Source organism: Mya arenaria, chromosome 4, assembly GCF_026914265.1.
Source record: "Mya arenaria isolate MELC-2E11 chromosome 4, ASM2691426v1".
In the NCBI taxonomy this organism is placed as follows: domain Eukaryota; kingdom Metazoa; phylum Mollusca; class Bivalvia; order Myida; family Myidae; genus Mya; species Mya arenaria.
In genome coordinates, this window is record NC_069125.1 from 14,611,952 (window position 1) to 14,625,561 (window position 13,610).

The 13,610-nt window shown below is 34.4% G+C and overlaps 1 pseudogene; it reads left to right on the forward strand.

Annotated features, from left to right (window-relative positions):
- The first annotated feature begins 2,074 nt into the window (after positions 1-2,074).
- Positions 2,075-12,813, forward strand: LOC128230649 (gamma-aminobutyric acid type B receptor subunit 2-like; annotated as a pseudogene).
- Positions 12,814-13,610: the final 797 nt, after the last annotated feature.

The window sequence follows — 13,610 nt, forward strand, 5'->3', positions numbered from 1 at the left end:
TTTGTGGAAAAGCCCGGTAGAACCAAACGTTCACAAAATGCCAATAGTGTATGGACATCTTCTAATACAACATATAGATGAATAGCATGAACAATTATAAAATATTTTAAAATAAGTAAAACGCTATAATGTACATAACCTGTCATTGTGTTTCTTTTTCAGCGTGGAAAACTGATTGAATACTTTTTCTTAAAGTAAAGAGAACGATAATACAATATTTGAAGCAGAAATCTCTAGCGACCAGCTTTTGCTACTTTGGTAGAGGCCAAGATGACAAGTAAATATCGCCCATCAAAATTTACTTTTGTTCGGCATTACATGGGACGAGCGTGTTCACATATTTGCAATAAAAGCCAATTTTGTTTTGTTAGTATCCTTTCTACTTGCGACAATGTCTTTATGACGACAATACGTTTCATCGTGTATGATTTCTGTGATACATGAGCCACGTGTATTTTATTAAAACCCTATATAATTTGATACTAATACTATAATAAACTACATTACATTCAGTTTTGAAAACGTACCTAATTCGTTGTAAGTGGTGTACTAATCAAACGCCGAATAATTGACATAAAAGCAGGCAATAACCATACAAAACAAAAACAAAAAAAATATGCATCAACTTTAATGGTTTATCAATACATTAGTGTTATATATATATAAATAAATCACCATCTCCCACTATTACCGCCATCTATGGTTAGACCGGCTTTTAAAGTCTCAGATTCACACTTACTCAAAACGTTTAAATCCAAAGTAAACATGGGATATAGGATTTATAGGATTTTACCTAAATTGATCTCAACGAAACACGACAGGACAAAGGACCCAATCATATTCATCAGGCAAAAGATCGGACAACGCGTTAGAAACATATTAAATCAATCAGTGTCGTACAATGTTGCATCAACGTCAAAAAATCCTATCTATAACACTTGTTTGGATAAAATCACATCATTACTGTCGGACAATTTCCCCATTAGAATATTGATCAATCTTATTTGATCTATGGTTCCTACCAAAAACCCTGGTATCAAACCGCCCCAATCTCATACATTTCTCAACAAATATTGACGGCAATGGCGATATGCCTTGTGTACATTTGAGTATTTAACATAGGATATTGTCATGAAATCATACAATTCTTGGCAAACCGAATGACTTTTCTTCTACGATGTGCAGCATATCTGAGTACTAAACAAGTTCATATGCACTACAACTACATGTCAATGGCTCTTCAATTTTCCTTTGTGTTATATTGAACTCCAGCTTTACAAATTTCAGTACTTATCTGCCAATACAAGTAGTGTACTTCATGTTATATCAAGAGCTTTTGACTCTTACTGAATAATAAGAAATACTTTGTCGCCTGTTCAAACATTCAGAATTAGAGTATTTGGTGTGAGCAAGATTGACTTTGGTGGAATGTGAATGAATGTTTATTGGAAGTGTTATCGTAATAGATTTATATAGACCAGCCTCACGGTTTAAAATGAAGAATATGTTTCGAAGAACTTGGGATAATTCAATATTCGTTGAAAATGAAAGCGAGAAATTCCTTCAAATGAATTTAAAATCTAGTTAGGGTTTTGACTGAAATTCAATAAAACAAAACTCCAAGCCAAAGACTTAGCATTTATATTGAAGTCTCATAATACGATAAGATTATCAGAATTTGATCAAAATATTGAGGAAAAGAAATTGATCCGGGGCTTGCTAGCTTTATCAAATATTATAAGCCGATTAAAAACAAATCCTGACAGTTTTGGCAGTATTTTGTAGACGCAGCTTCTGGCAAAGCTTTACCAAAAATAAATGGGATATTCAAAAGACAAGTGAAACGTTGAATATATGTGCGAGAAAAAAATCCCAGTTAATTGCGCATATTGTTTTGGAGACTGGCGGTTTAAGTTTATGTAAAATGAAAACGTTTGTATTTCGCCGACGCATTGAATGATATTGTATTCATCGCTAATGTTAATCAATGTGTAAACATAAAATATATTTTATAGTTATTGGTGTCTGTATATAAAAAGTATAACCGTTTTTCACTCAGTTGTGTTATGCCGACATGGACCCGGCTTTGTCAGACCAGAAAATGTACCACAATTTCTACAGGACGGTTCCCAGCGATAACGACTTAAACCCGGCTCGTCTTGCGCTTCTCAAAGAATTTAACTGGACCACCGTGGGAACCATTTTCCGGGAAGTCACCAAGGGAACGGCTAGATATGGATATGTGCGTAATGTTGATAAATGTTAGCTCGTTTGTATTTAAAAAAAACAAAGACTGTTTTGAAGTAACATTCTATAACAGTATATGCCATGCGGTGGCGAACTGTATACATTTGTATATAAATGTCTAGAAGACGAAAACTTCGTTCTATAATGCTTTCGACTAGAACAAAAAAGTTATCATTCATTTACAAAGAGATATGCAATCGCATGTACGATTTTTACCTGACTCATGTTAAAACTGCTATTGTTTTGCCTTAATGCAATGTTCAATAACATCATGTGATTCGATTACATGTGTTTTGAATTTCCGAGTTTACCTGTACGTATTTTTTTCTAGGCCAACAACAATCTTGCGTCGCTGTTGGTGAAAGCGGACATTTAGATTGTGAAATCTGTTGCTTTTGTCAACGATCCTGAACACGCCAATAAAGACCTTAAGGTACTTTTAAGACGATATATGATGCCGTGTGATCTCGGCACATTTAAGATTATTTGACGTTTTATTTCCATAAGGATTATTTATTTCGTATGTGTAATTATACAGACAATATTATATACATCCAGTTTAAACGAGAATTTTGACTTTATTTAAGTCTTCAACGGGTAAATATTAGATTAACAACGCCAAACATAAATCGTAGCAACGTTAACGTAAAGTTAAGACAAGTACAAAACCAGCTTTTTTCCAATATTAAAAACAAAAATTGTATTTTTACGTCATTCATTTGTATGGTTTATTAACAATATTGATTACGTGTGATTGGAATCACCAGAACAATATAGTCTTGGAATCCTAAACTGAACTCAGCTTTATTCAGTACATAAAGGCCGCCGGCCCGAATCCATTACATAATATATGCATCATTAATTACAATACAGTGGTGTCATTGCTTAATACAAATTGTATACAAATTTCAATATCAATCTGCCATTTTTAACAAGTAAAATATAAATATTGCCTCTTGTCTATTAACAAAATAATTATCTGACTGTAGATGTCTGTAAAAGGCATGTAGGACAGATCGACCTGTGTACCAGCCATATTAAAAATGATTTCTTAGAGTACAGAACCCCAGGCATAAAAACATGTAAAACGCATGAATATTTTGTTTTAATAATCGTTCTCATAGATAATATTACGTGCACCACTTGCTAAACTGGGAAGACGGGGATCATTCGTATATCATTTTGTTTGATTATATCAGCGACGTTAGAAAGCATGACTGCAACACCGTTTTGTTAAATAATACACAACTCTTTCAAACCAGTTTTACATACACTTGCTTTGTCTTCAATTGTTAGACGGCAGACGTACGTATAAATATAGGGAATTTTGACGAACAGATGGCACGTTTGGTATTGTCCATGTAAGTATAAAATATAATAATAATAATAATAATAATAATTTAATTTATGTACTATTTGTAACATGCTATGTGTATACAGTTAACAACTGTTCTGACGGTTTACAAATTCCAATCTTAAGGAATTAATCTCGAACATAATCAACAATTAAGTTTCTGTAGCGTCCTTATTGCTCACCTTCAACACATTCATTTTCGTAATAAATATGCCTACGTTCACTTTATATGTTATCTGTTTTCAAATGAGAATAGATTCATAAATTCATTCACTAGAAGTATCTCTTTATATCTGAACAGGATATTGTTTCGCCAAAACAACGTAGAAAAACACGGTAACATTTCAATGAAATCACTTCAGTGTTAAATCATATCCCTATATATTGAACATCGTAAAATAGAGCTATTTAAATTTCGTCAGAGAATGTCAGCTGCACGAAACATTCCACATATCATATTTGGTCAACTATTGTTATTAATCTTTATTGATTTTATATATAATACATATTTCCGTTTTAACTCTTGGGAAGCTTATGCAATTCCTTTTGTAAATGCATTGCTAGAAATATGAATCTGTCAACTCTAGACGGAGTAATATTGTGTAGTGAAGAATAGAGTAGTGTATGGCATGCTTTATGGTAAAAAGTATGTAATGAAATCAAACATGGTCAATGTATGAACATCTTTCCTTAAGGCAGCTACAGATAAAAAAAAATCGTTGCTACTGAATGAATTGGTAAAATGTTCTTAAGTTTTTGACTTTATATAGAAATATTACAGACCTTATATCCGGTGTTTAAACAAATAACAGCTTAAACTTATATCAGTCTGTCAAGCTCTCTATTCAATTATTGGGACAGGAACTCCGACGAGCCATAGAGTAATTCTTTATTGATGCGTTAGAAGTGGGGAAACAAAAATGTTAATTGAAACAGTAAAGGTTGTCGTGGATTGTCAGAATTGAGATGTACTGAGTCCCGTCTTTATGAGGTGCTACAAACTAGACTGGGTTATGTCAAAATGAGAAAATACTCACTTTCCGAGATATAAAACTGTCGCCTGGGAATATTCCGAATATTAAAGCTATCATTCTAAAACTAACAGCTAAATCTTTCTCCCCTAAAACATTATACTTGAGCTAGCTAAAGTAATTACTTTGAAAGGAGAACAATACATTTCAGTCTGAAAGATTTCTAAGTCGATTAGAGGATCTTTTCAGAAATAATTTTTTCTTCCAGTATACGAAAATAAAGGAAGTTGTAATTTATTTGTAGGCAATCAGGTCCTGTCTATAATTTGCATGAGAACCGACATACATGTTATGAGGGAAGGGACGAGAAAAACGGTGTAGAATGACAAAGTCAATGAAATAATTGGAAATAAATAAGTATTGGGATGGGATATATAGGCAATGAATTGGGAACATGTAGTGAGGACATTAGGGTTTTGATAGGGATACATGTCGTTCTAAAATGGGCGAGTGAAAGAGGTTGAATGAAATGGTAGATGTGATTAAGGGTACAGGTTCTAAAGGTACGGAGGTATAGGTAGAGGCTAAGGAAGAAGGATGGAGATGGTGGATGAGATAATAGGAACTGGTTTGATAAGGGGGTGGATAAATAGAGGATATCACAAGAGATCACTGTAGTGAGGCAATCGGATAATATATGGAAGGATCTATGTGTCGAAAGGATGGTGATTAGAAATAGGTGTGAATTACTTTAGGCAATAGCCATGTAAAGTAGAGTTGAATGGGATGGGAGACAGAGGTAAACAAGAGCGAGCAGAGGGACGAAGCTAAAAGAAAGATATGAGAAAAAGGAAACACAAAGGGTAAAGAAAAAGGGGGCGATATAGGGTATTAAGAGGAACATGAAGGGACGAGTAATAAAAACTGAATGTAGAAAAGAGATGAGTGTTGATAGAGGTAAGAAAGTATAATAGGTAAAGAACGGGTAAATTTATGAAGGAAAAAAAAGTAATTAATCACTAAATGAAGATTATTAGTAAATATAACCTGAAGGGAATGGTAAAACGAGAATACAAAGAGAAAAGAGTAAATGTTGGTAACATAACTGAATATAAAGGCATTTCATATATTTTTCCACCACAAATAAAGGTATAACTTCTAATCTTATTCAGTAATACACATACAATAATTAATTTTCGTTTCAAAATTTGCAATAGCGACAATGTCTGATCGAAATGAAATGATTGCTGGTAAGTTCGTATTGAAGCAAATGTTTGAACTCAGCATATCGAATACTAGTGTACAATCTGTAATATTTTACTCCGACGCATTTCAAGACCATTTTGTCCCATTTGATAATTTATTGTAACATTACAGCATGTGTCCAGGCATATTAAATTTAATATTATCAAAATATGCAAGAGTGCATAACTGCATTTTAAATATTCTTAGCCTAATGTATTGCCTTTTATTTCATTGATTGTATAACAATGAACGCGTATCCTTGTAATTTTCTAGGCTTTTCAGAACAGGATGTACGGCCCCAAGTACCAGTGGATCATTTTGAGCGGGTATCGGAAGAAGTGGTGGGCACTCGAGGACGCCACACACAACGTCACGTGCTCCCCAGCGGAACTGAACACCACCATATATGGTTACATCGCCACCGATTTTCTCCCCCTTTCCAGTAGCAGGAGGCGAACAGAGTCAGGCCTGGTCAGTTGAAGTTATGTTATATATATGTATCTGTCTTTTTGCAAATTGGCTTTTATTGTGGTCAGTAATAATGGAAATATTATTCCAGCCCCATCATTTTCTTCCCTGAGTTTTCCAATCAATCTAATATGCAAGGTTGATTATAAATAGAACCCATTATTTGCTTATTAGGACTTGGTTTTCCAAACACGAACAACTTTGTAAGACGTTGTTTTAATGAATATGCAGTTCCGTAGAAAAGATGATATTTTTAAGTGTGAAATACAATATCAATTATAGAAAATTGTATGTAGATAGTATGATGGTATCAAAACGATCGTGTCATAAGTGCATCTGTTTGCTTGAGCAGTGAATATTGTCAACTTTAGCCTATGGAGAGAGGAAGAAAATGATAAGCAAATAATCCAATTGGTAAATGGAAATATGTTGGAATATAGTCTGAGTGAACAATTTGCCTTACAAAGTCAGAATTGTGCAAGGGACATATATCTTTATAACTTACACAAGGTTGCAATAAATAGGCTAGCAAAAGCAAGGATCTTCATGGTAACACAAATATGACTGCCTTTAAGAGCATTTTGGTTCTTTCTCAGAATCTAAAGACTTTGGTAATTGCGTTTAAAAGGAACAGCATTTCTCTTAGTATTTCCCCGGAGGATTATAATTTCAAGACAGTTTAGCGCTGTCAGTTCGTTCACAACTATATCTGGGTTAAACGATAGTTTGGTTATTTTCTATTGCTAAATATATGTGCTTTTTTATATATAAAGATCAGAATATATATACATCTGAGCAAACCATTTGAACTGAACATGAATAAATCCGATATTTAGACAAATATGACAACACTTTTTACCTATTTAAAACGTGACAAGTAGCAATCAAACCAAATCAAATGCACTGCAAAATTTTTCATTAAATTATTTCAAAAATGTACATATAACATTTGACATCATATTTTCATAACCTGAGAGGGTACAATATTACGGTTCCGGAGATACAAAAATGTGCAAACATATCATTGAATTAAAACCGAATGGCAAATTGGTCCTCCATCAACACTCTTATTCTTTAAAATGGGATATGATTTAACAAAATGTTGTAGTTCTGTCTTAATAACATCTCTGTATTCCATGTTACAGACGCCTCAAAAGTACTACAAGGAATATAACCGAATTCGGCATCAAACTGGGACCCCATACAGGTTAACTTACACTTGTTGTTTGATACGGAGCTTTGAATAACAGATATTCCGAAAAAAAACATAATTTGAAAGACATTGCAAGTTCGTTATTCTTTATTTTTGTTACCAATTTAAGAAATGCCTTTGTTATAAAGTTAACTAAAGCAGTACATACCAATTTAGTGTCGAACGGTTTCAAGTCAAATATTTGCATTAGCTGTCTTTATCGGAACAAAATAAAAATTGAGGTATTGTCACTGTTTTTTTTGTCGTGAAGGTGGGCCGGCAAAAAATCACCTTTAAGAAGACTTAAGCCATAGCCAATATGCACACACAAGGCCTATTTCACTGTCTTTAATACTTGCTGAGTAATACCTCTTCTAAAACAATTGGGAACAAAATGGTCAAAATGGTCATATATATTGCTTCACCAAATAGTTTTTCTTAGTATTTTAGAACACGGCTACGGCAAACATTTTATGATAAGTTATGATTCCTGTGAAACTCTGAATGTGTTGTTGATATTCAGCAAGTATAACGGCTACGCCTTCGACGGTGTTTTGGTGATCGCCAAGGCGGTAGACGCCATCCTCCGGAAATGGGGTGTAGACGGACCTTCCGGTCACCATCTTAGTCGTGGCCTTTTTCGGGGAGACCGAATATCAGCAGCACTCAATGATACGAACTTCCGTGGTGTCACTGTAAGATTTGGATTCACTTAGTACCAAGATTTAAAAAAAACCCTGCATCTTCACATTTTGGATTAAGTATCAATGTAATTGAATTATATTTTTCAAAAAGTATTTCGGATTTTTACTGTACAATCGTTTATTGAAATGCGTTGTTAAGCCAAATAGCGCTCATCATTATCGTTATCATCATCATAATCATCATCATCATCATCATCATTACAACATAAAAGGACATCTTCCGGTCCTTTGACAGGACCATTCTATCCATTAATGGGTTTGAACTATTTTGTTTTTATGTCATAAATTTGCTCAAAATTGTTGTGTTGTATATGTTTACAATCCATCAGGCCAATTTTTTGTCGCCTTTCATGTGAATGTTACGATTTGCTTCAATTTGTTTTTATTTCTTTCCATCTGATGTTATACCAAAAAAGAACTGCGCAGTAACCCAGACTATATAAAGCCTTTCATAATGCGTTATACTGAATTTGCAATGCTTTATTGGTGCCTGGAGACAATGGGATTTAAATTAAGTGAAATTGTCGAGCTGTTATGTCTATGATTGTTCTCAATACGATACTTGCAGGGAACAATTAAATTTAACAGCGGTGACAGGGTTGGATCTGTCCTATTAGAGCAACACCAAGGTAAAGCATGATTATGTTTTATTCGCTTTTGCTAAACACTCTTACTTTTCAGTAAAGTTATGTTCTGCAAGTCTGTATTTCATTACAGTTGTTGACCAAGAGTTTGCAATACATTATTATCAAAACGTTTTAACGATGTTCAAAATATATAGCTCCTTTAAATAGGTATTTATTTTCAGGCGATGGCATGGTGAAAATTTACGAGTACCACAGAATCACTGATGTAATCACAAACAAAAGCAAAGACAGTCGACCAATCATCTGGAGGGGCGGTGTGTTTAGTGAATATTTTTATTTTGGAATTGTCTGATGTATTTGAATTTGATTTCTCAATGACCATGTTAATCGACCTATTTATGCATAATTCAAAGAGAACACATACAATAAGCAACTGTTTTGTTTTTATATAAATATCACTACATCTTATTAAGATAAACCATCTCTTCATGATCGGATCAGAAAAGATTACATATGGAATCATATTCGATCACACACTTATATTGATTTCCAGAGATTGGTCCCCCTATCGACCGGAAGCAAGTGCGTGTGGAGTTTCAGCTCGTGCCTAAGGGGATTTACTATAGTACGTGTACTCTGTCTGACTCTGTCTGGGATGGGCGTTACGGTGGCGGTCTTCTTTCTAATTGTAAACATCATCTTCCGGGAGCACAGGTGAGTTAATTATATAATTTTTTTTTTGCATTTTATCGCGCCATAACGCTTCTATTTCACAGGTACCAAGTGCTAAATAGCATCAGCTTATTCATTCTCAGTGACATTTTAGCAAATTGTTTGTATTTATTTATAATAACAGATGATTATACAAGTTTGCCATCTTTTCTTTCATACGATACAAATAAGATATTTACACTAAATCAAAAGAAACAGACTGTTATAGATCCCATTGGAAATGTCACCATTATTCTATTAATATTCAGAATAAGGTCATCCAAAGGACAAAAGGGAAATGAATTATGTGGTAAAATGGACTGTCATATCCGGAAATTATGAATGTAGAGTTCTGCAAATAGAATTTATCTGAAATGGTGCTTGTCATTGCGTAAATTGGATTAGGGTTGTCCTCTGGCAGCATTGGTTATCCGCTTGCTTAGTGAAGGGATGGTATGCATCTGTAAGCAATTAGATGCAAACAAATCCAGAAAAAATGGCTGGTGGGAAATCACTCGCTCAATTTGGACTCCATTAGGGGACTAGATTTTAAAAACGTTGTAGCGGTCCACCAATTTATGTTATTTTAGTTAATGGTTAACTCTTCCAAATACAAACATGTCTGAGGATTATTTACTGAACAAAACAGTCGAAACTACTCGGATAAAACAACTTGCCTAAAATTTAATGTTTAAAACTCAATAATGCTACTTTTGCCTTTCCTTTTTAAAAACAATGTAAGAAGCAATACACATTTAAACAATGTACACATCTCTTAGATCAGAGCCTTTTGCCGGTGTTCTGTTAAAATTGATTGGTATAGTTTAGTTATATTTTCATATACATGTATTTAGTTATTTTTTTAACTTCGTAATAAAATAACATAAGTTAGGTTTATTCTTTAGGTACATCAAGATGTCATCCCCTTATCTCAACAAAATAATTATAATTGGATGTATCCTCACCTATCTAAGCGTTTTTTCTACGGACGGGGGAGTCGTCAATATCAAGACATATATGTACGGTAATTTTCTGCTACACGGAACACATTTATAATCTTTAAACTAGGAAATGAACAACAATTCGTACTAAATTATCTGTAATAATGGTTTTAATGAGATTTGTCTAAAACGTAGACCAGATTCAACCTTTAATAAAAAAGATATGAAAAGTAAACTATTTGAAAATTTGTGAGAATGAATTAAGTCGGCATTTGTTCTGAAAGGATAGTCATATATACACTTGTTGTACGGCAAGTGGTAAATAAGTAATTAGTAATTAATGTGTTGATATGGGATACGCTGAGAAAACAGAAGGGCGTGATGCAAGTAAAATCAGAACAAAACACTCATACAAGGCCTAATGTATAGTAATGTAAACTTCAGGGGCAAGCCCAGTAGTGGAAAATGAAAAAAAATAAACCCTGTTTAGTTGTACAAGACAATGCCTCTTACAACTGTGATCTAGACACACACACGTATTAACACCATATACACATGTTTACACGCATTCAAACACAACATACAGTTTAGACATGAGGTTTATTAGTACTAGAATGATTAGCATACCAATTGGAGGAATGATATCATAAAAAAGGTCATTGAAAGGTGACGACGAGGATAATTATTAATGGACAGTTTCTTAACCTTCAGTAAGATAACTAAACATTATCGAATTCATGATTATGATTGTTATTGTAGAGTACTATACCAGTGCTCGACTTCATAGAATATGTTCACTAAAACGATACATCATATTTTCTTGACCTTTCAATCGCGGGCATGGGTTCTGTCTATCGGGTTTACCCTCAAATTTCAGTAAAACGTGGAGAGTACACTCAATATTTACCGACATCAAACTTCACAAGAAGGTAATTAAGGGCGGGTTGGCAGCGATATGTAAATATTACCAATATATGTTTTCCTGTCTCGGCTGGAACACAGCTTATGTTTTAAAAGACAATGATCTAAACATATAAATTTGTGAAAAACCTATATATCATCCTGTAGGTGATGAGGTTAAACAGTCAACCGTTGATGTCTTGTGTTAGCAGTTTGCAGCCTTCCGTTCTTTTGCCTTGATTTGGTTAGTAAAACATTATTGGTATCCCTTCATCTGAATAACTGTGGATTTCCTTGAACACAAATATGTTGTAATGGGATGCAACTCACGGGAGCACTGTACTTATGGCATGAGCGATGATAGTATAATATCGAATCAAATTTCTTTAAGAACAGTAATTCCCATTATGTCATAATGTGCTATGTTATAAAAATGCATATTACATTAATTCTATTTGCATGTCATCAAAGACTACAAGCTGATGTTGGTTGTAACCGTGTTATTATTTATAGATGCAGCCCTACTAGTCACGTGGCAAATATTGGACCCTCTACAAACTTCAATTAAGAACCTCACTGTTATTGTTAGTATTTAAGTGCATTTCCGTCGCATTACATTAACATAAATTCGGAAGCAAACTAGGAAAACGCAGTTGGTAATAAGCCGTGAATAATAATGAATGGCTGTAAACAAACAAAGTATTCTACAGAATGGTATGGAAAACGAATTTCCAATCGATGAAAAATAATTCCAAATCTAAACTAACAAGACCAGACTATTAACATATATGCAGTCAATCATTTGAAACCATGAGCTTAAAAATGTTGTACAGCTAGCAAACCCTTTCATTGACTTACTCTTTCAGAAGGAAGGCGACTTGGACGTGATTCCTGTAGTGGAGTACTGTGTCAGTCACAAGATGACCATTTGGCTCATACTCATATACGCCTACAAGGAAATGCTCCTAGTAAGAAAATTATGTCATTTCTGTTCTTGAATTCTAGCAGTGGAGAACTCTGGCACAAAATCTCTTTCGAAGAAATAAGCACTAGATGGAAATCTATGAAATTATGCGAAGTGGTTGGTAATTTTTTCCACCAAGAAGCGCTATCAGAACTTTTTGTTTTCTTTTATGATGACACATGTAAAAATGGCGATGTGATTTTGACAACGTTTGTGTATTGTTGTTGTTTTACCTTATACGACCATTTTAATCATGTTTTTTATCCTGCAGGTGTTTGGCTGTTTTCTGGCCTGGGAAACCCTACAGGTCAGTATCCCCGCACTCAACGACTCCAAATACATCGGCATAAGCGTCTACAACGTCGTCATCATGTGCGTTTGTGGAGCCGCAGTCTCCTTCGTCAATTACGATCAGCCTACGTCATCATTCGTCATCGTGGGATTCTTCATCATCTTTAGTACGACAATCACACTTTGTCTCGTATATATGCCAATGGTAAGTAAAACTCATTGTATCATTTGTTTTTAAACAGGTTGTCAGTAAAATGAACATCATCTTTTTTTACAATATTTAATGACATAAAAGCAGATAATAGAAATCAAATGTGACCCAATGGGCGAAGAGCGGAGGATCAGAGCGAGGCTACAGAAACCAAAAAGGCAGTCGAGTCGAGATGAAATGACGTTTGACATCCAGAAGAAGAATGACGATCTTCAAGCAGATAACATCCGGTGCAGAAATATCATTGCTGAGGTAGGATGAGGCCAGGAAAACTCCTATATAGAGATTCGCTATCATGGAATAAATCAAGTTTAACCTCTCAATCTTACATATTTGATATACGTCTAACAGACAAATGCTCATGCACGATTCAAATGTAATTCCTACTAAAGAATGAAGCGCCTCCGATACAGCCTTAAAGGAAAAGGATGAGACGATACACGTAATATCCTGAACCTTGTGGCTCATCAAATATACTTTTATACTACACTTGCGCTAAACTAGAACAACATAAGATATTTCTTTCTGATTCAAATGTTACAACCATTTACAGAAGTTGCGACTTTTCCACAGTCTAATGGAACAGCTAGGGGGTGATACACAAGAGATCCATTTCCTTGGACAGCTTGCAGATGAGGTGCGGGAATCATCATTCACCGGTAGGTTGCCTGTCCACAAAAAAGTTATTGAGCTTCGTCTAACAGATTCTTCGCCTGTTAAATTGTCAACGGGTATGGGCTGCTTCTCCTTCTCTTGTTTGCATTAAAATAATTTGGCCAATGATTAACATTTAGTTTCTTTAACAAATTATGTAGGGAATTCAG